A 25,101-nucleotide genomic window follows, 5' to 3' on the forward strand; every position below is an offset into this window, starting at 1 on the left:
CCAGAATGGCTTCTAAAGTCTGAGTACAGTGACGATGAGGACATCCTTAATGACATTTATGTTCGTGCCTGGATATAGTAACTCTACAATTCTGCTGGTGTTTCAGCAGAAATTCAAAGATGGCCCTTCCAAGAAATTTCACTGTGCACGCATAACATTTGCGAAGTCCTCTGCAGGATATACAACCTTCTTCACACTCTGTACAAATACTTTCTGCCCATCAAGTGTTCATCTTTGTTGGACAGGGTGTGCGTCTCTGCCTCTTGACTTTATAAGGTGGCCGGCATCGTTCATTGGGAACCATCTTATCTGCTCTGGATAGAGATCAAAACATCTACGAATGTCTTGGGTATTCAGCATATCAGCTAGATATATTCAGATCTAGATGTTCTGGGGTCTTGTGTTCTCTCTTGTCCACCCCCACCCCCCTTTTTTTAAAATATGTGTGCAGCTAAGCTATGCTTAGATGCAATTGGGGGAAGTAAAGGCATTGTAGAACATCTTTATGCTTCAGAATCTACTACAAGAAATTAACATTAATATTAATATAGTGATACTCATTAATACACACGGATTAACGAGCTAGAACCTTCTTAAACCCTGGGGCCAATTCTTCAGGGCTGAGCCGCCTCTGAACAAGGTCATGTAGGCTGATAGAATCTAGCCCATAATTCTGTCTAGCAGTTAAGGAACAGTCCAAATTTTCTTTAAAATTCAACTCCTGTGTTGATTCTTCTGTGACAGATTTTGAGTGCAACATTTCGTAAATGAAATTGAATGTCGGTTGCCCAACAGGGAAGTTGAGCAAGCCGTGTTGAGTCATTCTGCGGTGTATCTCACTACAGGGTTGTTTACAAGTATACCATTCCATGCGATCTAATTAGGTGTTTGTTACTGGGAAATAGGCATACTTAGGTTCTCCAGACATGCTCTGGTTTGAAATATTAGAGTCGTGGTGAGGCTTGTTTCTCATAAATATATACAGTTCTAAGGCATATTGTGGAGACTGTGTGTGTCTATAGCCTGTGCAAAGATTCTTGCAACTTGTGCTTTTTGTCTTCATTGATCGTGAGCCCTATTTGTTCGATCTCCTGCAAATAAGATTATTTGGTTGTTCCTTGGACTTGATGCACACAGTTATAAACCTCCAGCATTCCCAGGGAAAAGAATCTGAAACATCGTATGCGTGGCATGCGTTTTCTGGTTGCAGTGGCTGCTTTGAGAAAGAGAATGAGAACACGTCCTGCCCTATCAATCAGTGGTAGCTGTCAGTTTTGTTTTCCACGCAGCCTACACATTGTTTAAAGGGAACCATTCATTTTAGCCATGGCTGCAGCCCCAGACATCGTGGTCATCACACAGTTACCAGACGGGCATCTTTTTCTGATCTTTCTCTCAACAGGACATTACAAATGTCGCTTCAGGATGACTGTAGAATATTATGACAATGCACATTTTGCAGCAAAATTTGCAGTGTTCTTTCTTGCGTGGTAGTCCAATGCTTCATGCCTTGTATGATGCATGCATACATATGTGCACACACACACACACACACATGTAGACATCATGATGGTTCATTTTGTGGGTCAAATGGGCTGGGCGCCATGGGGTGCCCAGGAATTTAGTCAAACACGATTCTGGGTGTGTCTGTGAGGGTGAGGTTGAGCATCTGAATGGGTGGACTGAGTAAAGCGGATGGCTCTCCCCAAGCTGGGTGGGCCACATCCAATCAGTTGTGGGGCTCCATGGACGAAAGGACCTGCCCTCCCACGAAGAACAAGGAAATCCTCTGATTGCATGTCTTGGAGCAGGGCCAGCTGTCTTCCCCTGGCCTCAGACTCAGACTGGAGATCACACCATGGCTCTGCTGGGTCTCCAGCCTGCCGACTGCAGGTGTGGGGCTTCTCGGCCTCCATAACCACAGGAGCTAATTCCCTAAAGCAAATCTCTTTACACATATGTTACAATGCTCTGCATGTCTGTGATCCCCCAATGTCCACCTGTTGAAGATCTAACCCCCGAAGGGATGGTATTAGCAGGTGCGGTCCTTGGGAGGGGAGTATGTGATGAGGGTGGGGCCCTCATGAATGCAATTAGTGCCCTTATAAAGAGACCCCCAGAGCTCCTTCCCCACCTCCTCCACATGAGGACACAGGGAGAAGTCAGCCATTCATGAACCAGGGAACAGGTTCTCAGCAGACACCCAATCTCCTGGCACCTTGATCTTGGACCCCCAGCCTCCAGAACTGAGAAAAATAAATGTCTGCTGATTATAAGCCACCCAGTCTGTGGCATTTTCACAGCCCAAACAGACTACGATACACACACACACACACACACATATATTATTACATAAGACAAACATATATATGGGTACATCTATATAATAATGTATATTATATATAATATATACATACATCTAGACTCATATGATATTATGTGTGTAATATATACATGTATTACATGTATCTTTTGCATAATATGTAACATCTTATGTAGATCTTATATGTAATATCAAATATTGACTATTACATATTCTCCAGAGAATATATTCACATATTCACACATATACACATAGACTCATCTATATGATATGTATACTCACATGTATCTTTTGCATAATATAACACATTATCTTATGTATATCTTATATCTAATATTAAATATTAGGTATTCTCTAGAGAATATATATGTATTCACATATTCACACATACACACATATGTATGCAAACATATTCAGGCTTCCGTTTGAGCTGAGATATGATTGCCCAGAAACACAGGCAGGTCTGAAGCAGGAGGGGGTGTCTGACCTTGGCAGTCAGGGGTCAGCCAGCACATAATTTCTCCTCCTTTCTTCTGCATGAAGGTTCATCTTGAGACTTGGCTCCTTTTGTGCCTGGGGAGGAGGTTTCAGAGACAGAGCAATGAGCCTCACCTGTCCAGTGGTGAGGACACGCCTCGCTCTCTCTGCCCCTCCTCTCCTCCTCATTCCCATTCCCTCCCTCCCTCAGGGCTGCACCCCCTCATTTGCTTTCTGCTTTCTGGGGACCCCACCTCAGCCACGGATCCTTGAGCTCACAGACACAACAGCATCCACAGCTCTTCATTGCGCTGTGCTTCTAATGCCTGGTACTGGGTAGCAAACACCCCACGGTATTCAGTGGGGGACACAGGCACATGCGGGGGGCAGGACAGGGAAAAATGGAGAGACACCCCCTTCCCTCCCAGTTCGCTCAGCGACTGCAGGACGAACCGAGGGACGAAGGACACCAAACACTAAAAGGAAGGTCACACGCCGCAAACGGAGGGTCAAGGTTGAGTCACTCCTTCTGTTGGGGGGACTCCAAGGACATTGTAGCGGAGAGGCGTGTGCAAAGCAGGGGAAGACCCCGGGTGAGCATTTCTGGTGCCGAGGGCCAGCAAAGGGATGTACTCACTGAGACACAAGCGGAACAAGAGTCACAGTGTGGACACGGCTGTAGGACGTATTTGGGGTCAGGTGTCTACTCCTTGAGCCATCAGCTTTGCAAAGGACGGTCACGGCACAAAACGGCCCTGGAGAATACACTCTTGAGTCAAAGGGATGGGAACCTGTTTTGGGGTGGGAAGCCCCGCAGGAGCGACTGAATGCATCTAAAACTAACTTGTTTTGTGTGTGAAACATTGCAGATCTTCAAAGGAAACATGCAAAGCTACGAAGGTACTGAGAAAAACCAAATAAGAAGCAGAGTAAGAAAATAAGCATGGATGCACCACCCACTTCAAGAACCTAGGCCATTTCTCCACCCCTGGAGACTCAACAGTCTAAGACTCACCCATACGCTTGCATGTAGATGTGATTGATTCATGTCACTTTTGTACACAGTTCCACTGTGTGACTATTTCACACTTGACATATGCATTCTTCGGTCAACACACCTGTGGGATGTGTGCAGGTTTTCACCATCACAGACAATACCTCTTTGAACCTGCTTCTCCTGGGACAGGTGTGCAAGTGTTGCTGTACAGTTCAAACCAGCGAGGGCCTATGGCTGGTGTTGAGTTTCACAAGATGGTGCCACACGGATTTCCAAAGGCACTGCCCCAAGTTAGAGTCGGTAGCAGGGGATGACTGTTCTGAGTGTCTGACAGACTATCGAGAGACGGGTTAGTCCCTGGTCGAGGCTGCGAACAGATACAAAACCAATCTCCCCCCTCTTCTCAGCTTGACTCCACTACCCAGCTGGTCTGAACAGCTCGGTGTGTCTGTGTGGTTGGCTTCTGGCCGAAGCGATGGGGGTGGAAGGGTGTGCACGGTGGAGACCTCCTGAGAATGAGAATGCACAGGCCTTTTCACAGTCAGCGTCACGGTCACGGAATTCAAACAGCAGCAAGGGAAATACCAACAGCAAATAACCCGTGGTTGGAAAGAATGGTCCCTCGGGAGGCAGGTGTTGGGGATGACAGAGCAGCCGTTTGGAAGGATCCTGGGTCTCTCACTCACCACTTGGAAAGACCCCCTGCAAGGGACTAGTTATTTAAGATAAATAAACTGTGATCATTTATTTAGCCACAGGGTAAGAAAATAAGAAAACAATGGATAATGAAATTTTCAATGATAGTCTCTGCTTTTTCACCCGTTAGCATTACCTCAAGATACCCAGACTTCTTAATGTGATAATTTCATGCCTCGCAGATGACAGCGAATGTTGGTCACAACTTAATTTTTCTTCGGGTTTTTAAATGGAAGTGTAGTTCACATACGATGTTATGTGGGTTTCAGGTGTACAACATAGGGACTTAACAATTCTGTTAGGCAACGGTCACCGTAAGTGTAGTTATCTTCTTTTCCATATACAAAGATATCATGATATTATTGAGCATATTCCCTATGCTGTACTTTTCATTTCCATGATGGTTTTATCAGAGGGCAGACAAGTGAATCCCTTTCATCTGTTTGCCTAACACCCATCCACTTCCCTCTGGCAAACAACTTTGTCCTCTGTGCTTATGAGTCTATTTCGCTTTTTTTTTGTTGGATGGTTCATTTCGCTTTGCTTTTTAGATTTTGCATAGAAGTGACATCACTACGTATTTGTCTTTGTCTGACTTATTTCACTTGGCACAATAGGCTTTAGGTCCATTCCTGTTGTCACAAGTGGCAAGATCTCATTCTTTTTTTATGGCTGAGTCACTTGCCATTGTGTGTGTGTGTGTGTGTGTGTGTGTGTGTGGTGTGTGCATGTATCTTCACCCATTCATCTATTGATGGACAGTTAGGTTGCCCCCATTATCTCAGCGATGAAAAATAATAAATACATACATGTTAAATAATTTAAATGTATTAGCTGTAGGTGGCTGGTGGTGACTGTGTTAGGTAACACAGCTCTGGGACCTTCCCATTCAACACACGGACCACCACCACCACATCAAGCTTCATTTGGAAGCACACTGCAAATGGATATTCTCAAGCCTCTCCAGGGCTTAGAGTCAGAATCATTGAGATTCCACGGGAGCACGCTAACGTTTGAGAGCGGTGCTGTACAGATGTTTCATACAGGCATCCCATTTTCCTTGGGCTTCCTGGAGCTGCCCTGAGCAGGGCACCCTGGCATCCATCGATTATCCAGTGAAGAAAACTCTACACATGCACCCGGTGTGCAACTCACTGAAGCTCCAGAGAGTCAGTTGATTTGGTTTCTAAAGCTAGAATGAAATGTGCTCTATGGTCTGTGGTGTCGTGTATCACCGTGTGGTGCATGAACTCGAGTGGGGATTGTTTAACATTGTTTTTACAGAAAGATGCAGCAGTGGACATGAAGCCGGCTCCCGTATGCTACAGATGGGGCATGCAGCGCAGTGTTGCTGTTGTGGTGAAGCCCTTTCAGGCTAACCATGCCCACGACTTTTCCCATGGTGCCATGCATCTGATGCCCTCTTGTGTAAATCCCACCCACCCACATCATCCCAGTTTTAAGAGCCACACACTGCGGAAACTGCAGTGCACCTTGAGACCCTCCATACACACGAGAATGCTCAGGTCACTTCTGAGGTAGCCGTAAAACCATTCAGACGGTAATAAACGTTGGGCTAACAACTGAAAGATAAATGCATCCGGGAGTTAATTATTCTTAGAATAATAATGAGTAACAATTCTGAAGCACCTAGTTTGTGCTGGCAGCTGATGAAGAGTTTGATAACATTAACCTCTTCACCTTTAGTGCAGAGCATGGCCGAGCGTAGGACAGAAAAAGGACACACCAGGGACCTGTCAGAAGGAGACGCAGGCTACATGGAGGGAGAAATTCAAGCACTGCCGCGGGCCAGGAGATGGGTTTGCTGGTGGACGCTACAGGATGTATCATTATTTGGATCGAGACTAAAAAGGGAAGCAATCATTAATGACTTCCAGATTTTGCCTTGAGCAATTCTACATAGAAGAGGAAAATATTTGGAGGATTTTTTTCTTTTTAGGAAGGGGGATTGGGAATTGCAAGCCAAAGTCCTCAAAGTTCTGAAACAAAGCATATCGCGGAGCTCGTCAAAATGGTCACCAGGTGGAAGATGTGGCCACTATGCTATGGGCCTGGGTTGGCATTTCTCTCTGCTGGAGGTGAATCGTCATTTTTCGGTGTGCTTTTACCATCTGCGTCAACTGCTGGAGAAATTCTTCGTGCATTTCTTCGTGGTTCCCTGGGTCTCAGAGGAGCCCATCTATTCTCAGAAGACAGGTCGCATTCCACCGTGGCCAGAGCAAGCGGTCAACGGGGCGGCAGCTGAAGTTCTCAGCTCTTCCCGAAGACAGCGAGCGATGTCTGGCTCCACAGATTTGCTGACAAGTTCAGATTTGGCTTGTCATTATTCAACTCCAACCCAGACGTGCTTGCGGGCTCGTATTACAGGGAGATGTCTAAGAATCGGGCCACCCGCCACGTTGATGCAGAAGGCAGCAGATGGCTGGAAGTGTGGACTATCCCATATTCATACCCCAAGACCAAGTTACCTGCCATTCTGGGCCAAAGCTCCCATTCCCCTAGAATCCGGGCCACATGCTCCCGGCCTACCTTCTCCATCACCTGGCTGGGCTGCTGCCCATCAACATCACTGAATGGCAGCTCATTATGCAGCCATTCACCCAGAGCACCGTGGAGCCCCGAGAAGCGACATCTGCCAGCGGCACGGATCCAGGGTGGGATCATGGAAGAGATGACGGGATTTTGTGAGCTGAGCGTGCAAGAATGCGTGCTGGCGAGACACTTTTTAACATTTATAGAACATTTCCAAAACACTAAATTGGGTGAGTCCCCACGCCTATATATTTCACGAAGAGGCTAGACATTGAGAAATACCTGCGGTGTGATGTGGGAGGTTGTGGCTAATGGATACACTTAAATATTTGTGCGTTCGTATTTCTGCCCGGCTACCACACTGGGAGAGTAGGACCGCTTAGAAACGTAAGCAGGCCAAGGAAGCAATTATTGGTTGATGATTCTGAGGAGAAGAAAGATGCCCATAGGGGAATCGCAGAATATTTATTTAGACATTCTACTATAAGTAGGCACATGCATGACTTTATCTTTTGCCTGAAGTGTAAAACTCTGCGAGAGCTCCCATTTCAAAAGGACCCTGTAAAAGGAACCTTAAATTCAAATGACTAATGGAAAGAGGCCAGTCTGATAATGGGGGAGACTGTGTGTGTGCTGGGGGGGGCCATGGGCATTGAGGAGTGTCTATACTTTGCTCTTCATTATGGTGTCAACCTAAGACTCCTATAAAAAATAAAATTTTTTTTTTTTAAGTATGGCAGAGATCATCTTCTACTCTGGTATATCAGAAAGTTCTGGATGGAGCGAGAAAGAAGCAGGCTGATGTACCAGAAGGCAGTGTCCCCAACAAGGTGAGGCTCTTTGCGTGGCGTCTAGCCACACAGCAGCTCGGGATGCCCCCGGAGAGTTAGCACCCCATGTGGGCAATTTCGGACTGGGAGTCAGATGGGCAATACGCCTGCAAAGAAGGCTTGAACAAAGACGCACAGCGTAATGGAAAGAAACACACGTCCGCAGAGACATGGGCAAGTCTAGTTAATGTGGTGCTTTGTCTTCTTGGTTCACAGGCGAGGGGAAAATTACCAGGAAGGGACTACAAGACAATCGCGCTGGATGTAAAATACAACCGGGGGTCACAGCGCCTTTACTTCTGAGTTACCCATGTGTAGGAGGAAGGAGCAGATTGACAGGGTGTGTGGCTGTCCCGTCAGAGTGCCAGGCAATAAAAACAAAATGCATGCGAATAGTGTAGACAGCCTGCCCACCCAACACACAGCTGCTGAATAGGTTGCTGAATAGTGTAGACAGCCTGCCCACCCAACACACAGCTGCATGCTGGAGCTGCTGCCGTGCCCACGACAGCCCAGAGCAACCTTCCAGGATCCTGGAAAATGCTTTAGGCAGAGCCGAGAGGCTGGGAATTTCCGTTGTCCACACGGACGCGCTAGCCTGGTAAAAGGAGGTGGCTTCCCTCACCGTCCAAAGGGCACCTGCTGAATAGCTGGAGCTGTAAGGTACGCAAAGCATTCTTGAGGCAGGGGAAATGTGACTTTAAAAACTGCATTTTGGCTGCAGGATTGTTTAGTCCCTGTGAACCTCAGGACACTCTTGACAGTGTGAGAACTGATGTAAGAGCCTGGAAATGCCACTCGGAGTCTGAGGTTTAAATTTCTTCATAAAAGCCGCTTATCTTGACCTCCCGGCTGACAGACCACAGGTATTTAGAATATCATGCAAGAAAGGCTGGCCAGAAATTCCATGCACGTGTGGAGGGGGCTCTGCTCAGATGCAGTAAAACCAAAGACCTGTCTAGACACGGCACCAGGTGTTAATCGAAAGAGCTCGAATCTTTCACGGATGTCATGTGCATTAGCCCTGCCCTGAACCCCACGGGTGCTGGTGTTTGTCTTTTCTGGGGCTCCTGTTACTGTGTCTCCTTTGGGTTGTGTATTAGGGTATTCCAGAGAAAAAGAGAGACAGAGACAAAGAGAGATAGACATAGAGACTGAGATATCAGGGTCTACATTTATCATCTATCTGTCTTTCAGCTATTATCTATCTTTCATCTTTCATCTATAATGTCTTTTTATCTTTCTTCCTGTCTAGCAATCTATCATCTATCTCTATCTATCTATCTATCTATCTATCTATCTATCTATCTATCTATCTATCTATCTATCATCTATCAATCATCTTTTTATCTCTCTACCTGGTTAGTTATCATTTATCTATCTGTCTGTCTATCTATCTATCTATCTATCTATCTATCTATCTATCTATCTATCTATCATCTATCAATTATCTTTTTATCTCTTTACCTGGTTAGTTATCATTTATCTGTCTATCTATCTATCTATCTATCTATCTATCTATCTATCTATCTATCTATCTATCTATCTATCTATGTATCTATCTATCCATCATCTATCTATCTATCCATCCATCCATCTATCTGATCTATTTATCTAGTTGATTTGAGCAGGAAGGAAACATAATTTACTGTTATTTCCAACCATTGTGGAAAAGAAATGGGGTGGCTGCTCCCCTAGGGAGAGCTAGGAGGATTGGGCCCTTGGAAGAGGGCATCTTCTGAACACAGACCCTATTAGAAGGGGATGCAGTGGCCCAGGAAAGAGGACCAGGTTGCATGGCTCACAGACAAGAATGACAGCCCCAGGGCCCGTGGTGTAAAGAGGAACACCCACACCTCATGGGACCACTGAGCACAAGCAGTACCACTGCTGGCCGGCTCTGCAGCCCCGTGATGCCGGCACCAGACGGAGGGCTCTCCTGCGGCATCCGTAGGGGAACCAGATGCCTGCCCCATGGTGCCAGCTGGACGGTGCGCTCCTGTCCTGTCCCTGGCATGCCCACAATAGCCCAGAGCAACCTCCCAGCTCCCGTGTAATGATGGTAGATCTACCTGGAGAATTAGAGCCAGGTGCGCGTCCCAGGTGCCAAGTATCCTCGGCCAGAGAGCAGAGACTGTAAGTGCTGCGGTGCGGGCAGCTGCGTGGAAAGGAGGTTCTAGCTTGCAGACGTCGGACTGTGGCGCTTCTCAGCTTCCATAACCCCGTGAGCCACTTTCTCCTCTGACAGCTCTCTTTCGACACCTGAAAATGATGTGACATTCAATTACAAGGGTCCATGAATGACGTTTTATGGGACACAACCACTCCATTTGCCTAGATAATCCTCTACATCTGCTTACTGCTTCGAGTTGCATCAGAGACCGTATGTACGGCCAAAAAGCCAAAAGAATTTATTCTGTGGCCTTTTCCAGAAAATGTTCTTCCAAGACACGCTTTGCATCTTTGAGTAGAACTCAGGACGGAATGAAAAACCTTAAGCAATGGATGACACTTATTTCTGCAGAGCCGTCCTGTAGAATTCTACGGGCATTCTCTCTTTATGCTCTGCAAATTAGGGTCCCCCCTTCTTGATAAACTCCTGTAAGGGGATTTCACCACTGACAGGCCCCAGCAACGGGTGTGGCCCTAGAGTTCCCATTTTTCCTCTAGCTAGCCCCAAGCAGCTTGCAATGGCATTCCCTGGTCTGACTCATCTCCTTTTGGAAAACTCAGTCCATTAATTCTCCCTCTGAAAGGAGCCACACCATAGCTTCTCCCTGCCAAGCTCACACCAACGGAGAAAACCCTAATTGCTAAATGGATGAACCACAAATACCAATTTTGCAAGAATATAAACTATGAACCCAATGTGCGTTCCCCACGACAGCCTCCCGTTTGGTTTATAGAGCCCTGAGGGGGTGATTGAGGTGGAAGTGCCCCATCCTGGTGCCCCTCTGAGAGGTGAGCTGAAACCACGTAGGCAAACTGTCATGCTAGCACAGAATGGGATCCCCTTCCGGAATCCCCAAAGAAAACAACACCCCCTCACTGGTGAATCCAGCCACCGGTACCAGCTCCAGGTATGACAGGGGAAAACAAGAACTATTGGTTTCCTCTGGTCCTGGGAGCATCTTACAAATATTTCAATAACAAGATGCATTTTTTTTTTTAAATTGCATCTTTCCCTTCTGGAAAATGCCGTCAGGGATTAAGAAAAGGAACAAGTTCAGGTAAGGGCCATCAACACCACAGCAAGATTGGACAATTGGACTCTTCAGCCAGTGATGGTCCTGGGCTGGTTCCCAAGGCTGGGACTTAAGTGTCAACACTGAGTAATATGGTTGAACAAGTTGAGGGAATGTGGAAAAAACATGAGTTTGTGTATTCATGCATGTGCATACCCCCAACACACAGTTTTTGCATGTACTGTACATACTGCTGAAGAAGATGTATAACAAAATAATATATAAGTAAATAACTGAATGCAATCATCTTATGTCTGGGATTAGCTGCAGATAAGTTTGGGGATTATAGGAAGGGAGTGGGTATGGAGATAGATGAAGCAGGATTGCCCTTGGGCTGGTAATTATTCAGCATTATGGGTACACAGGGGATCCAATATAATACTTTCCCTACTTTTGATGGTGTTCACAATTCCTCAGAAACATTAAAAGGTCATTTCATCATAACGGAGACTTTAGAAGGCAGAGTATTTGAACTTTTACTTTTCCACCCACCCTCTTCCCCTGTAATCTCTTAAAATAAATATGTCCCTGTCAAAGACAGTGATGAGATTTTAAAAAACAATTTACTTATGAGCTTCCTGGCAGCCAAAGGAAAAACTGACACATGTTCTGTTATGTGAATAACCATTTCCCAACAGTTCTTCCTGGGAAGGAAAGTTGTTCCAGTCATAAGCTCTGAGTCATAAATACCAAAAATGTCCTGAAGAATACCCCGTCAGTGAAGACAGGAACACAATTGGTAAAATGCTCTCTGCTGCAAATATTTTCATTTTGACACCCAGTGCTTAATAACAAAGTGCTGCTCAAAAGTAGCAATTCTGTGGAGAATTTCAACAGATGACGTCTAAGAATTCGGCTTGCAGATGGTCCAGGGTGAGATGAAAATAGAATCTATACTGTATAGGACCAATGGTCTTTCAAGCCATCCTCCCCAAGTAGTGTCACAGTATAGATCTCAGGTGGTTGCTTGACCCAAATGAATGGCATTGAAGGTCTCTCCTCCTCTCTGACTCAAACACACAGAGACACACGAGAGAGAGAAAGACAAGTGTCTGATCTTCTGTACCCTTGGGTATCACTTAAGACCATTTTAGTCAAGGCAATGTCCCAATGTCAGCCTTAGAAGTCACTGAGCCACAGAAATATTTCCATCAGTCTCCCAGATGATACCTGGATGAGAGCAAGCCAATCTCTTTGTGAAGTATCATGAGAAGTTTCAAGCAGAAGATAACTTGACGTCATCAGAACCACTGTATGGAATCGCTGTGCACGATCCTTCCTGGTCTTGGTGACCATCTGCCAAAAATAATTCCATGCATTTTAGAAAATGTATCGCAAGCTGCTGTTAGGATGACAGCATCCTTGAAGGAGCAATGGTCTGGTCACACCCCTTGATAATAGTAAATGAATATATTATTGAGATATATGTGCTGTTTTTATTACCCTTAGTATTGGGGAGGTGGAGCATTTTTTCACTTGCCAGGGAAACTGGGCTATTTCGCACAGTAAACTCCATCTGTGTCTTCATTGCTCAAGAGTGGAAACATGACTGCGATGCTTAAAAACTACATCCACAGTGGGTAAAATAGCTTAATAAACATCAGATAGTTATCGGTTACTGTATCTGTAGTGAAATAAGACAAAATTACATCCTGACAGTGAAACCCAGGTGAGCCTCTAGAAGGTAAATATAAGAAGATTCATACAGATGCATATGGGCTTGATGACAGGCCAATTCTAGAGTAAATTCCCACTTCCTGGAAAATCTGGTGTTTGAGAAGTTCACACACGTGCAATTTGCTTTCTGTCCTCTACCAGACAGAAGTATTTCACAAGCTCAGAAAAACTGGTCAACACACAAATTCAAGGGACTCTACAGAGCAATAATAAGGTTTAATAAAATTAAATACCCCATGGAGATCTATCATGGCTCTGGACTACTGTGAGATATCTACAGAACAATATAGGCAGCTGGGCCGATGGCAGATGTAGATAAGAAGTGATGGGTCTTAGACAGAGAGAGAATGGACATGGATAGATGAGAGATTTATGTATTTGGTAGATAGCAATGAAAGATTGATAGATTTGATAGATAAGAGAGAGAGAGAGAGGATTGATAGCTATGAAACAGAGTTCATATATCCCATATGCATTTCATATTCTATGAATTTATACAAATACCCACAAGCCATACAGCTAAGCCTCTGATGGAAAGTCACCCAACAATTAGCTGTTAGCGATTTCAATTGGTACCACAGTCATTGGTATATCTCGGTGTCATCTGTCAAATTTTAAGAACCTAATTCTTTTTAATTTCTCAGTGACCCAGAATTCTTAGTTAAAAAGAAGGCAGTTCCCCCTAAATAGTCACGATGCGTTTGAAAGGAACCCATAGACCCTCTGAGCGGAGGAGGGCTAGACTTCTCTGTTCCGTTCCGTTTGCCTAGAGCACGTAGGTGAGCAGGCTCCTGGGCTGGCTCACGGAGGGAAACATATCTAGGCGGTAAGCGAAGGCTAGGTTTGGACACGGAAAGTGTCTAGAGGCTCCATGCAACTGAAAGTCATTTTGCAAAGCTGACCTCATTCATCTTTAGTAAAGGTTCTTAAGTGCCTGTTAGACTCTCAAATAGATACACCGAATGGAGGGACATGTCAGGCAATCATATTGCTGCATGCTCAACGTGCATTTGAAAATGATTTCCCTCAACACATTCTCCTTAGGATTCCATTCCACCTCTTCACACCTGGAATGGACGGATTTGCAGCAAGGCTGAGCTCTGACCCGGACAGCCTGCAAATAAGGTCGCAGTCCCAGGTTCTAGAGATGGAGACCTGATATCTTTGGGGACATTTATTGTAGCTATTAGAGAAACACACTGTCACAATTCTGAAAGGTTGTATTTTTAAAAATTATCCCAGCCCCATTACTCCCTGGGAAAGGGTGAGAATGCGGATAGAAAGCAACCACCTGTTTAATGCCATTCCTTTGCTGGAAAGACACAAGTGTTTCAGGACTCCAGTGGACTTTGGAAATCTTCCCCATGGAGTTTTATAGATGTTTGGGAGAGGCTGCAAGAGCTCAGAAGGACCAAGCGGGGCCAGAGCCCAGCCAGCACTTTCCACCCCCCCCCCCGCATGCAGTCTCTCCAAGAAGGAGTTTGGTTGTCTTCAACAGCGACCAATCATCCTCAAGTTATCCTCAGCCCTGGCCATCTCGCCTCTCCCGTTTCCATTCTGCTGTCCTCTCCCCTGGAAGACAATACGAGCCTTCACAGCATTCCAGGTGGGCACTTTCTGGCCAGTCCGCCTCCTCGGGTGTGGCCTGCCCCTGGGCACTCCTGCACCGCATGAAAACAGCCCCACGGGGCCCGTGCACACCCAGCAGCCTTCAACGAGTCAGGGGTCCGAGATGTTCGTGCGTCATGTCTACTGTGCAAGGAAGGAGACAATGCTCAACCGTGGAAACATGGAGAAGGAGACGCCCTTCCTCCTAACCAGCTTCTCCCAAACTGGTGAATAAATAGCCTCACTAAAGTAGGAAACACGCATAAACAGCTGAGGATTCTGATGAAACTGCAGGGGATGAGAACTTTTTTTTACTTTTTGCATGTGGAGCTTCAAGATTCTATCAATTTGGCATATTTTTGAAATAACTGACACATATTCAGCCTCCCATATGAACTCAAGATGCTTTTATTAAGCACTCTTATAGCTTGACAAAATACATATGATAGAGGACGCGGCATTTGATATACACAGTAGAGAATCTTTTTCATTAACTTTCCTGTCTTTTCCTCTATCTCCAGATAACATTTCCCAGGACATGGCTAACTTTTTTTTTTTTTTAGGTAATAAAGAGTTTAGCTTACATAAACTCCTTTGCCGATGAGAAAGAAATTTTCCACCATTAATGAAAAGCATATGCTGAGGTTTCTATGACATCAGTCTGATTCCTGTACCTTGGGAGTTCTGTGCAGTTCAAAAAAGGAAACAAACAGATCCCTCTGGCTTACTCAGCATGATAATTTACACCAAGGGGAACACACGCAGGAGGGCAAAACATGATTCATGAGTATGTTGAGGGACACGAAGAGATGGTTCACAAGAATGGAGACACCTTATAAAGACAGAGTATTGCTAAGGAACATGACACAGCGAGACAAGTCCGTCTGTGATGCAAAGCTGGCATCTCACGCTGAGAAACTGAGTGGGCAATGCGAGCGTCCAGCCCTCCCTCTAGCCAGTCTCCCCGGCTGCCCCTTCATGAGTCACGTACTAACCACAGGCATCTCCTGACCTGCTGACAGTCTCCTCCGCCCACTCTGTGCTCACGGTGAGGCCTCTGGCATTTTCTCCCCTTCCTCAGCCCCCAGGGACTGCTCAGTCTGACCCCTTGTGCTGAGGCTGCCCGGGGGGTACATGCCGTGATCTCATGTGCCTCCCAAGGACCTGCTTCCAAGAGCTTATCTCCTTTGAGCTGGTCACTTATCCCTTCCTGGAGCTCTGTTCTCCCTCCTGGCCTTCATCACCCTCCCCTGGTCTCTCTCCCTCCATCAGCGATCATTTATCACATCCTCTCCCCCACATCCCTGTATCTGTAAGCGTTAGCCTCGGCCAGTTTCTGTTTATGTAAGTGACCTCACCGACTTACGCGCCCTCACATATTTCCAAATGCAAATGAGTCCCCCGTCTCTGGCTGTGCGGTCGGGACACTCGAACCCCAGCGGTCTGACAAGTCTGTCCACTCGGAGGTCCCCGAGTCACTAAAACTCACTATATCTGCAAACACACATGTATGTTCATCCCCTCCCTCACTCCCTGGAGGTAAAATAGTGTCTCTACAGCCCTAGGGGCTTAATTAAAATCCCACCCTGAAGGCATTCTCCTGCTAAGGCTTTTGAGGCTGCTGAAAATTCCAGTGTTTTCTGCCTGCTGTGAGGAGTTAAGGTACAAGGAGCCCTTAGCTTATCCAGGATGGATAAGGACTTCATCAGAAGGTCATGCAACTCTAGAGGTGGCTGTCCGACTGGAACAGCTGGGACCCACTTCCAGGAGAGACAGACCTAGCAGAGAGACCTCCTGTTCTGCCTACATGTGGCTTACAATTCTATTCAGTGTTCAGTTTGGCCATCGGAGTCCTGGCTTCATACCCTATCATCCCACAGGGAGGCCAGGAGGGTCAGGGGCACCGGTGTTCCTCAACGAGAGATCGAGAGGGGAAAAAAAACCTAACTGAAACTTGCCAAATGGTTCTTGTTGCCGGCACCTCTGTCACTGGGCTGAAATTACAGGGCAGAAGGCGCTCATCACGGCCATTCAAATAGGAAAGATCGTTTTCCTGTAATTCCAAGCCAGTGGGGAAACAGCATGTGAATGGATGTAGACACCTATAAGGGTGTTTCTTGCCAAAAAATCACACCCCAAGCTGGACTGCTTGTCTTTGCTGTAATCCTAAGAGGTTTCCCTAATGGGCTTGTGAGTTTTACACAGCTCATTTTCTAACCCTCCATCAAAGGTGAAGGTCGGCAATCAAATAATTAATGTCATAAAGCAGATGTCATGAGAAAAACATCTGCAGTAGGAACAGACCAGGCACTTTATGCTCTTCCCACTGTAGAAACTATGCTAAACAAGGAGAACCGGAGAGGATGGCAAATCTATATTCTTAACTGTATTGGGGAAATGCTAATTTCTTCACACTCTTGGGGGCTGCATCCTTTTAGGGGGTCTCTCTTTCACTCCCCTCCCCAACTCACCCCAAATGCGCACACACACAGAGTTTTGACCTTGACATAGTTGACTGTCATCTGCTCCCAACTTGACCAAAGGGAACAATAAACAAACAATTACATAATTCCATTCTGGGTTAAACTATAAAAATATTTGGTTTCCTCAAATAATTGCAGTCGGACCCTAGTGGATTGACACTGAGAGCAAGTAAACTGGAGACACATAGTGAGTATGAAATCGAAATCACAGTTAAATAAGATGTGGATGAAGTTGGCAATCCTCTGGTGACAGCCAGATGTTTCTGAAACACGCACCAGGTAGTTTTCCTTAAAGAGAATTAATAGCAGAGAAGTGTCAGGCTCAGAGAGGACAAAAGTAAAAACAGCAAACCTGAAAACGATAGACAATGTGGCCTAAGGTTCAGGGTTGGTATGGTGGCTCCAAGATACTCAGGAATCTAGACTCCTTTTCTCTCTCTGCTCTTCCATCGTTGTGGTTGCATCGTGGCTCAATATGGATGCTGAAGCTCCAGCCATCATGCCTACATCCCTGGAAGCAGGAATAAGGGAGCAATGAGGAACCAAAGGGCCTACGTTTCAATTGAGTCAATTCTTTTTTGGCAACCTTCCTAAATGTCCCACAACACGTGAACTAAAATCCTACTGAACTTAGTCATGTGGTCACACGTAGCTGCATGAACATAATTTAGGAGCTACAGTTTGCTTATTAAGAGGGGCCGGGGTGGTGTCATATTAACCCATAGAAAACTTGAGTTCCATTGAGAAGAGACTTTGGTATCAACCAGAAGTTTCTGTTCAGGTGGTCATGAAATGATCCAAGTTAGGGCAGGGGAGACATGGAGGCAAAGGAGATTTGTGAGTCAACGCTTGCTTCTGGAAGAGCTGACACATTCCTTTCCCCTTGGTGGACAAGTGAGTTGCTCACTCGGCACTTTGGGCCTTCGGTTGTCTGCTCCCTTCTCCTTACACACTCCCTCTTTGCCCTTCAGAAGAATACCTACGGGACAAATGAGCTGCATTTCACTTTAAAGAGAACATCTAGTAGGTAAGATTTATTTCTGAGGAAATGTGTCCTGTGGAGTAGAAGAAGTTGGGAAACCGTGTTTATATGGAACATGTAAGGCTAACTCTTAGCATGTGGATAAAATTCAAGACAATAAACACAGAAAGTTATCTCATAATATGCATTATTAGGTCAATACAGTTTCACAAATTCAGTTTTGCAAGATAACTCTCCAGAGAGCGCCCAGCCCCTTCCACCGTGTCAGGGCACAGCACAGACATTATCCATGGACCACGAAGCGAGCTCTCAGCAGACACTGAATATGCCTGCACCTTGACCTCAGACTTCTACAGAACCGTGAGAAATAAATGTGTGTTGTTTATAAGCCCCCAGCCTATGAAGCTGTGTCACAGCAGCCCCAGTGGTCTCAGGGGGTTGAATAGAGCAAGACGCAGGTGCATCTTGACCAAGGTTCTTAAGTGTTGGGTTCCCATGAATTCTCACCAATGGCATTTCCTAAAGGCAGAAACCTTTGTGAACTCAAGACCCAGCTCCAGGGAACTCTGATATTGGATATCAGCAAGTGACACCTAGACTTTTCTCTACTGGTTTCTGACCAAATCTCACTTTCTTCCAGGAACAAGAAAATAGCATTGAAATAGAAGAGAAGAAAGAGAAAGAACCTTGGATCTCCTTGATATTTTTAAGGCATTTCATTAAGCCGTTCACACTCAGGACATCCCATAACCGAATCATCTCCTGGGATGGCCACTGTGACCGTCTTCATCTTATGCATAAAGGGAACACAAGCCCCAAATGACTGGGGCCCTCCGCCAAGTTCCCATAGGTAGTAAGCAGAGACAGTATAAAAACTGGGTCTGTCACGGGACAAATGGCATGTAACACACTGGCTCCCAGTTTACAATCCGCCAAATGGTAACGAAAAGTTATTTCTGTGTATCCTCTCACTACGTGCATTCGCCAGCACTGAAATCACAAGAAGAATCTCAACTGCACAGTGGTTATCTCCCACGAGCGTGGGCCATCCGTAACAGCAATCATATCCAAGAGCCGATTGTTGCAATTGATGCTACGGAGTTCTCAGAAGGAAAACACTAGAAAGATGGTTGCTAGCAAAAAGCATCCTCTTCCCATCTCAGCATATTCTGTTTTTCAGTACTGCGCTTTGTGCAGTAATTGCAATATTCTAACGCACACATGGATGGTTGGCGCTTTCTTTCTCCTATTCAACAAGATGGGATGAGGCATCTTGAGCTACTCAAGTGTAATATATGTGCATGTGAATTTTAAAGACGCACCCACTTACTTATTTTACTGGCAAAACTTAGGTGTCAAGTCCCGGTAAGGTCGACGTGTCTCAGCCAACGCAAACACGTCTCAGGTGTGAGAAGACCCAGGTGTGGCCAAATGCCTTTACACTCCCCAGAATGTGTACACTGGCTCGTTACAAAGGCCGACACGCCAATTCTGTGAAAGGCTCGTAAAGTGTCACTTAAAATAAGAACATTGAGAGCGTGTTTTCAACGTAGCAAAGGCAACAGGGAGAAATAAAAAAATGGTCGTCAACTACCAGGAGAACGTGATGAAGACAGAAGGTCCACTTGGACACAATCACAGAGGAGAACATATAATATTTTTATTTCAATAGCCAGAACTGGGAAATGGTCTGAAATCCTGGGACTGTGGCCTAAAATTTTCCACTTCCTTCAGCCAGACTAGAAACAGCATTGGATATAAAAAAATAAGTGAAGATTATTGCACCAAGAAAAATTAATCTATCGTAGCATCTGGTGAACTAAAGGCAGAATGGAAAAATCAGACCCGCTTCATTCTCCTAAGTCACCTTCCCAAATGCAAAGGAAATGGGGAGGGCAGTGTCTGAGATTTCCAAGGAGAGTCCACCTCTGATTTTCCTTTGAGGTACAATGAAGTGACTCTGCCTTGAATCTCTGCGATATTGTCCCCTTACAACTCAACAGCACCAGATTGAGACTGAGCTAAGAAGACGAGAAGCAGTGTGATCTGTGGGATACCAAGAAGATGCCTGTATGAGTTTCTGCCATAACAAAAGACAAGGGGACTTAAACAAGCACATTATTGTCTCCCAGTCCTGGAAGCTGGAATCTGACATCCAGGTGTGAGCAGGGCTGGTTCCCCCTGGGGGTGTGGATGCCGTCTTCTCCCTGGACCTCACAAGGTCATCCCTCTGTGTGGGTCCATGTCCTTATCTCCTCCTTTTATAAGGACACTAGTCCTGTGGGATTGGGGCTCACCCTGGTGACCTGCTTGCACCTTAATGCCCTCTTTCAAGACCTCCCAATGAGGTTCCATCCTGGGATACTGGGCAGGGAGGGCTCCAACATATTAGGGCTTAGGGCTATGTTTTGTGCTAAAACAGTCTGCGTACATCACTAGCTTCTACTCAGCCTGTCCCTATGGCAAAGGGGATGCCTGCAGAATTGGCCCTCATTGGAGAACACAGCAGGAGAAAGGATCATTTCATGGGTAAGCTCAGGCCATGAAGAACCTTCATTCATGATGGCTTCAACATTGGTACGCTGTCCTCTAAGTCAGAGGCCAGCAAACTATAGCCCACGGGCCCAATCTGGCCCACTCGCTGTTTTTTGTCAATAAAGTTTTATTGGCACACAGTCACATCCATTCACTGACATAGTTTCCAGGGCAGAGCTGAGCTGCCGTGGAAACCAGGTAACATGCAAAGTTAAAGATTATTTACTACCCGGCCAGGTAAAAAAAAAAAAAAAAAATGTACCAATTTCTGCTGTTAAGTGATGGAGGGTGGCTGGAAAAGATTTGATTCAAGAGAATGATACACTCACATTTACAGTTGTACGATTGCCCAAGTGACCCCATGGCACTGGACCAGAGGCCACTAACAGATGGCATCATATCTCAAGGGAGATGGGGATGGAAATGAAGGGTTTGGGGACATGTGTGTCTGGGAATATAGCACGGGGTCCTGGTGGCTGTAAACCTGCATCATGACATCTATGTAAGTCTGTCTTCTGAGAGAGAAGAGGGTGAGATATGTGTTTGCAAAGGTTTGCAGGACCCATGTGGACCCGGAAGGCAAACGCTGTGCATGGGCATGGAGAGAGATGCCCAGGCACGCTACAGACCTGGCAGGTGGGACACTGTTGATCCATAATAGGCAACAGTCTCCATAGGAATCTGAGCCCAGGTACAGCCTCCAAAAAAGGGGTTTGGGGGACTGATACCCCCTTGCAGGCTGTGGGCTGGTGATGTAGCATCAACGGAAGTGAGGATGTTGGTGGTGGGGGTCGGGGGTGAATGCTGGTCTGGGATGGAAATGGATGCAGAAGGAAACTGGAGCCCAGGAGGCAGGTAAAGCTACAGTGTCATGGTCGGAGGCTGATTGTCACGAAATGTATGATTCTGGAGATGATGCAGCCATTTAATGACAAGGAGAATCAAGATGAGGACTCGGCCACTGTCTGGTTTTCCCAATTTTTTTGGGGGGGTCGGGGGGAAGCCGTGTGAGTGAGATTGCAGGATAGTCCCTGCAGGGGATGATTGCAGCTTCGCCACATGTATTCCCAGCTCTGAAGTGACTTTAGCATTCATCACACCTGGAGCCGGACTCAGAGACGCCTGCAGGTCCAGCCCGTGGAACGTGAGCCCTTCGCAGCCCTGGGAGGCAGGCTCCCAGGTCTTTGGTGAAGATGTGTGTCTGGGGAGTTTGTGGGAAGGAAGCATATGATATCTTGCTGCAGTCGTGCTGCGTCATTGCAGCCGTGGAAAGGTGGGAAGCCCTGACACGTGCACAGCGTGGACGGAGCTGAGCCCACGGTGTGCAGGGAGAGACGCAGACACCCGGGGACACACGCAGTGGGATCCGTTCACAGGAAATGCCCAGAACAGGCAGGTGCACAGACAGACGTGGATTTGTGGCTGTCAGGGGCTGGGAGGGGTGGAGCGGCCTGCTTGTGGGAATGGGGTCCCCTTTGGGGGATGGAATATTCCAGAACTAGATAGAGGAGTTGGTTGCAAAGCTCTGTGCATGTACTAAATGCCCCCTGGACTGTTTGCTCTGAAATGGTTAATTCTGTGTTATGTCAGTTTTATCTGAACAAATTATTTAAAAAATAATGCAGTGGGAGCGGCGAGCTGACCCCAGCTAGAGCCGAGATAAACGACTACAACCCTTGCTGTCACCATTTAAACATGATCATTTTTATGTACAGAACACACAATGTATAGATAGATAATAGATACAGATACAGATACAGATACAGGTATCTGTAGATCGATGATAGGATAGGATAGACAGTAGGTAGACAAACAGATCACTAGATACACAGCAGATAGACGTTAGACAGACAGATGGTAGACACTCATGAGTTTTTGTGAAATAAGCCTGGTATAACTTATGCTAAAAAGGGGGAAGACCACAGTAAAAAATCCTTCCTAGTCAAACGCAGTAACCCTAATATAAAAGGGGCACGGGTGTTTGTTGAAGCAGTTGGCACCACCATGCACACACTGGCCGAGACAATGTTTTGAAGGATGATCACGTTGCAAGTCAGACAGACTCTTGGTCAAGCGTTGATGCCCATTTGTATTACATTTGGGTTTCCAACTCTAATCGTTCCAGAAAGCTCTCAGGTTTATACTTAAGACTTTTATACTTTTGAGACATGTTATTTTGTGTTGGAGAATCGTTGCCGTCCTTAATTTCCTAAGTCATAGGGGAGGGAGTCCTTGTTGAAGGTTTTGCACGGAACAGGGTTCTTTGGGGGAAAACAAGGAGCTTGCAGCAGCCACATGCAATGCCCCGAGGATTGCAAGACGTTCGGCCACTTGCTGCGTCAGTGGTAAGTTCCTGTAGATACTGGTGCCGACTTCCGTGGTCCACGGAAATAGCCCTGAGCATAATGGCGCATGATGTATTTTTATTTCAGAGCTGACTCATCTGTGGCCCGACGTCACAGCTTGAAGAAGTATTTACGAATCCAAACCAAACTGAACTTTAAGAGGAGGCCCGTCAGTATTTGCCAATGAGCCGGTGTGCACGGGATCACACACTGAATAGTTATTATGACTGGCCAATGGGTCCAGTTGACATGCCCGAATGGGGCACAATCATCCTATACTCATACCTGGACATCTGTCAAAGCAACACACGTCTGGGGATTAGAACAGGAGTGCCTGATATTTTTCCAAAGGCTAGTCAAGTGTGAAATGCTGAACACCTACCACCTTCCGGCCCTCATGGAGTGAATGCCTGGATTAGGGTACAGAATCCACTTAGAGGCTTTGGAGCTCAGTGTGGACCATGTTCTTGAGGAAGGTGGGGTTTGCTGAGATGCGCTTTGCTCCTTCTAAGCCACTCAGCCCTCTGGGAGGGTTTTAGCTCCCAAAACTCTAAGAAGATGTGCTCGGCCATGACAATTCTCTGTCTGGGTGAAATTTGGGAGCATTGCGGAAGTGTAAAGTCAGACGAAGAAAGACAGAGAGTAACTCATGCCATCTTTTATAAAGAATAACACTGCCGTTTTCAGACCAAATGCAAGACCATCCAAAATGTAATTTTTGACAAGGGAGTCCGTCCAAGAGGAAAATAAGGGACTGAAAAAAAAAAGAGGGAGAGAGACATAGACTTTTTGTCTAGTTACTTGTTTCCTGTTTGGTTTTATTCTGGAAACCTGTCCTGAGCAAACCTCAGAAAGTGGTTGTTTATTTCGATAAAGAAGACTTTAATTTCCTATCTCTTCACATGGTCTCTATCTGAATTGGGTGTTTTATACAAATATTGCATTTAGATGTTGGGGAGCATTGGTTAAATGCCATTAAATTTCCAGGTTCCCTAGGGGGCTGTTGAGTTAGTGTAAACAAGAGTTTAAGGATAATCTAACAAATGCCCAAGGAACTTCAGAGAAAAACACGGGATATGTAGACATGCAGGCAGTGGCTGATAGGACCAGTCACACACTATTTCCTGTCACCTCTGCAAGCGTCAACCAGAATGCTAAAGGACGGGTTTATCATTCACATCCTTGCTTTCGTATTTCACCCCATCCATACTTATTTTTAAACAATATCAACCTTCCCTGTACACACGTGAGACATCCTATAAATGTTTCTATAACCCTCTGCAACTTTGTTTCTCGCCAAAATATATTTTCTGAGATTTTTCTTAAGGATACATTAAGTCACACTTCATTTATTTTCACTGTGTGTCCTAGTCGAGGCTGTGAATGGACATTGATTTGTTTCTAAGATTTTACCATTGCAAGCAATGAACGGGAACTGTGCATGACTTTTGCTGTGCACGGCACTACCTTGTTTCTGAGGCTCCTACTAGCTCAGAAAATCCACCTGACTGAGATTATTTTCAAAATTCAGAAAATACGAGAAACTCCGAGCGCCTTACCGACATATGCACTTTGCTCAGACCTAAATATTATCCAAGTCTGTTTACTTCACAACTTAAAACGTGGGACTGCTTGGAAATGTGAGGTTTTGCTTTATGACATAGGACAACGACTAGTCTGGAAGTAGGTGTGTTAATGCTCTGAACTTAATTCATGTATTTTTAGAGAGCCCAGAAGAATCTTGAAGGTCCCTTAGGAGTCCACCAATCTTCTTGGATGACCTGCTCCCGGGATATGTATAAAATAAACTAGGGAGACATGGACCAGGCAGCGCAGGTGGCTAAGAGATCCCCAACTGGATGGGTGACCAAGCTGTGAAGCCTGAAGTGGTGGCAGATAGGGAAAATCTTGAGAAAGATCCCAAAAGAATGACGTGTAGCTAGAGGCTGAGGTCTGAGGCTGTGTACAAAAATCATTGGGAAATGTTTCATCTACACAGGGCTCTTTTTTAATCTGTAACATGCCCACTCACAGGAGAAAAAGGTGAAAAAAAAAAAAACCAGAGTAGGAAAGAAAGAAAGAATGGAGAAATATGTATCGGCGTGATTATGCTGCACAATGCTCACGTGGCACGCTTTCTCTTGAACACTAGGCACACCCAGTTACTACAGTCTGATTAGTAAAACAATGCAGACATCAAGATAGTCCGTGCGGCAATCATTAAATACTTGATGGCATGCAACAACTGTAGGTCTTTCATTTGCCCTCAAAAGACTTACAATTTAAGTTTTCTTTTTTAATGGAGATTTGTTTTAAGGGACTTGTCTAAGCAAAGTTTCACCTTTCTATT

The 25,101-nt window shown here is 45.7% G+C and overlaps 1 long non-coding RNA gene across 4 annotated transcripts in view; it reads right to left on the minus strand.

Moving 5' to 3' along the window:
• The window catches only part of LOC108408219 (uncharacterized), a 44,681-nt gene that overhangs the window by 10,273 nt on the left and 9,307 nt on the right, over positions 1 to 25,101 (minus strand). The window contains exons 3-6 of one of the 4 annotated variants that reach the window (XR_012127288.1): positions 17,242 to 17,400; positions 12,292 to 12,417; positions 3,055 to 10,138; positions 2,811 to 2,896 (exon numbers count right to left, since the gene is read on the minus strand). This is a non-coding gene — a long non-coding RNA (uncharacterized lncRNA). Of the gene's footprint in view, positions 1 to 2,447; positions 10,139 to 12,291; positions 12,418 to 17,241; positions 17,401 to 25,101 lie in introns of those variants that run through there. The other 3 variants (XR_012127289.1, XR_012127287.1, XR_012127290.1) reach the window with 3 other exon arrangements.

Source organism: Manis javanica, chromosome X, assembly GCF_040802235.1.
Source record: "Manis javanica isolate MJ-LG chromosome X, MJ_LKY, whole genome shotgun sequence".
NCBI lineage: Eukaryota > Metazoa > Chordata > Mammalia > Pholidota > Manidae > Manis > Manis javanica.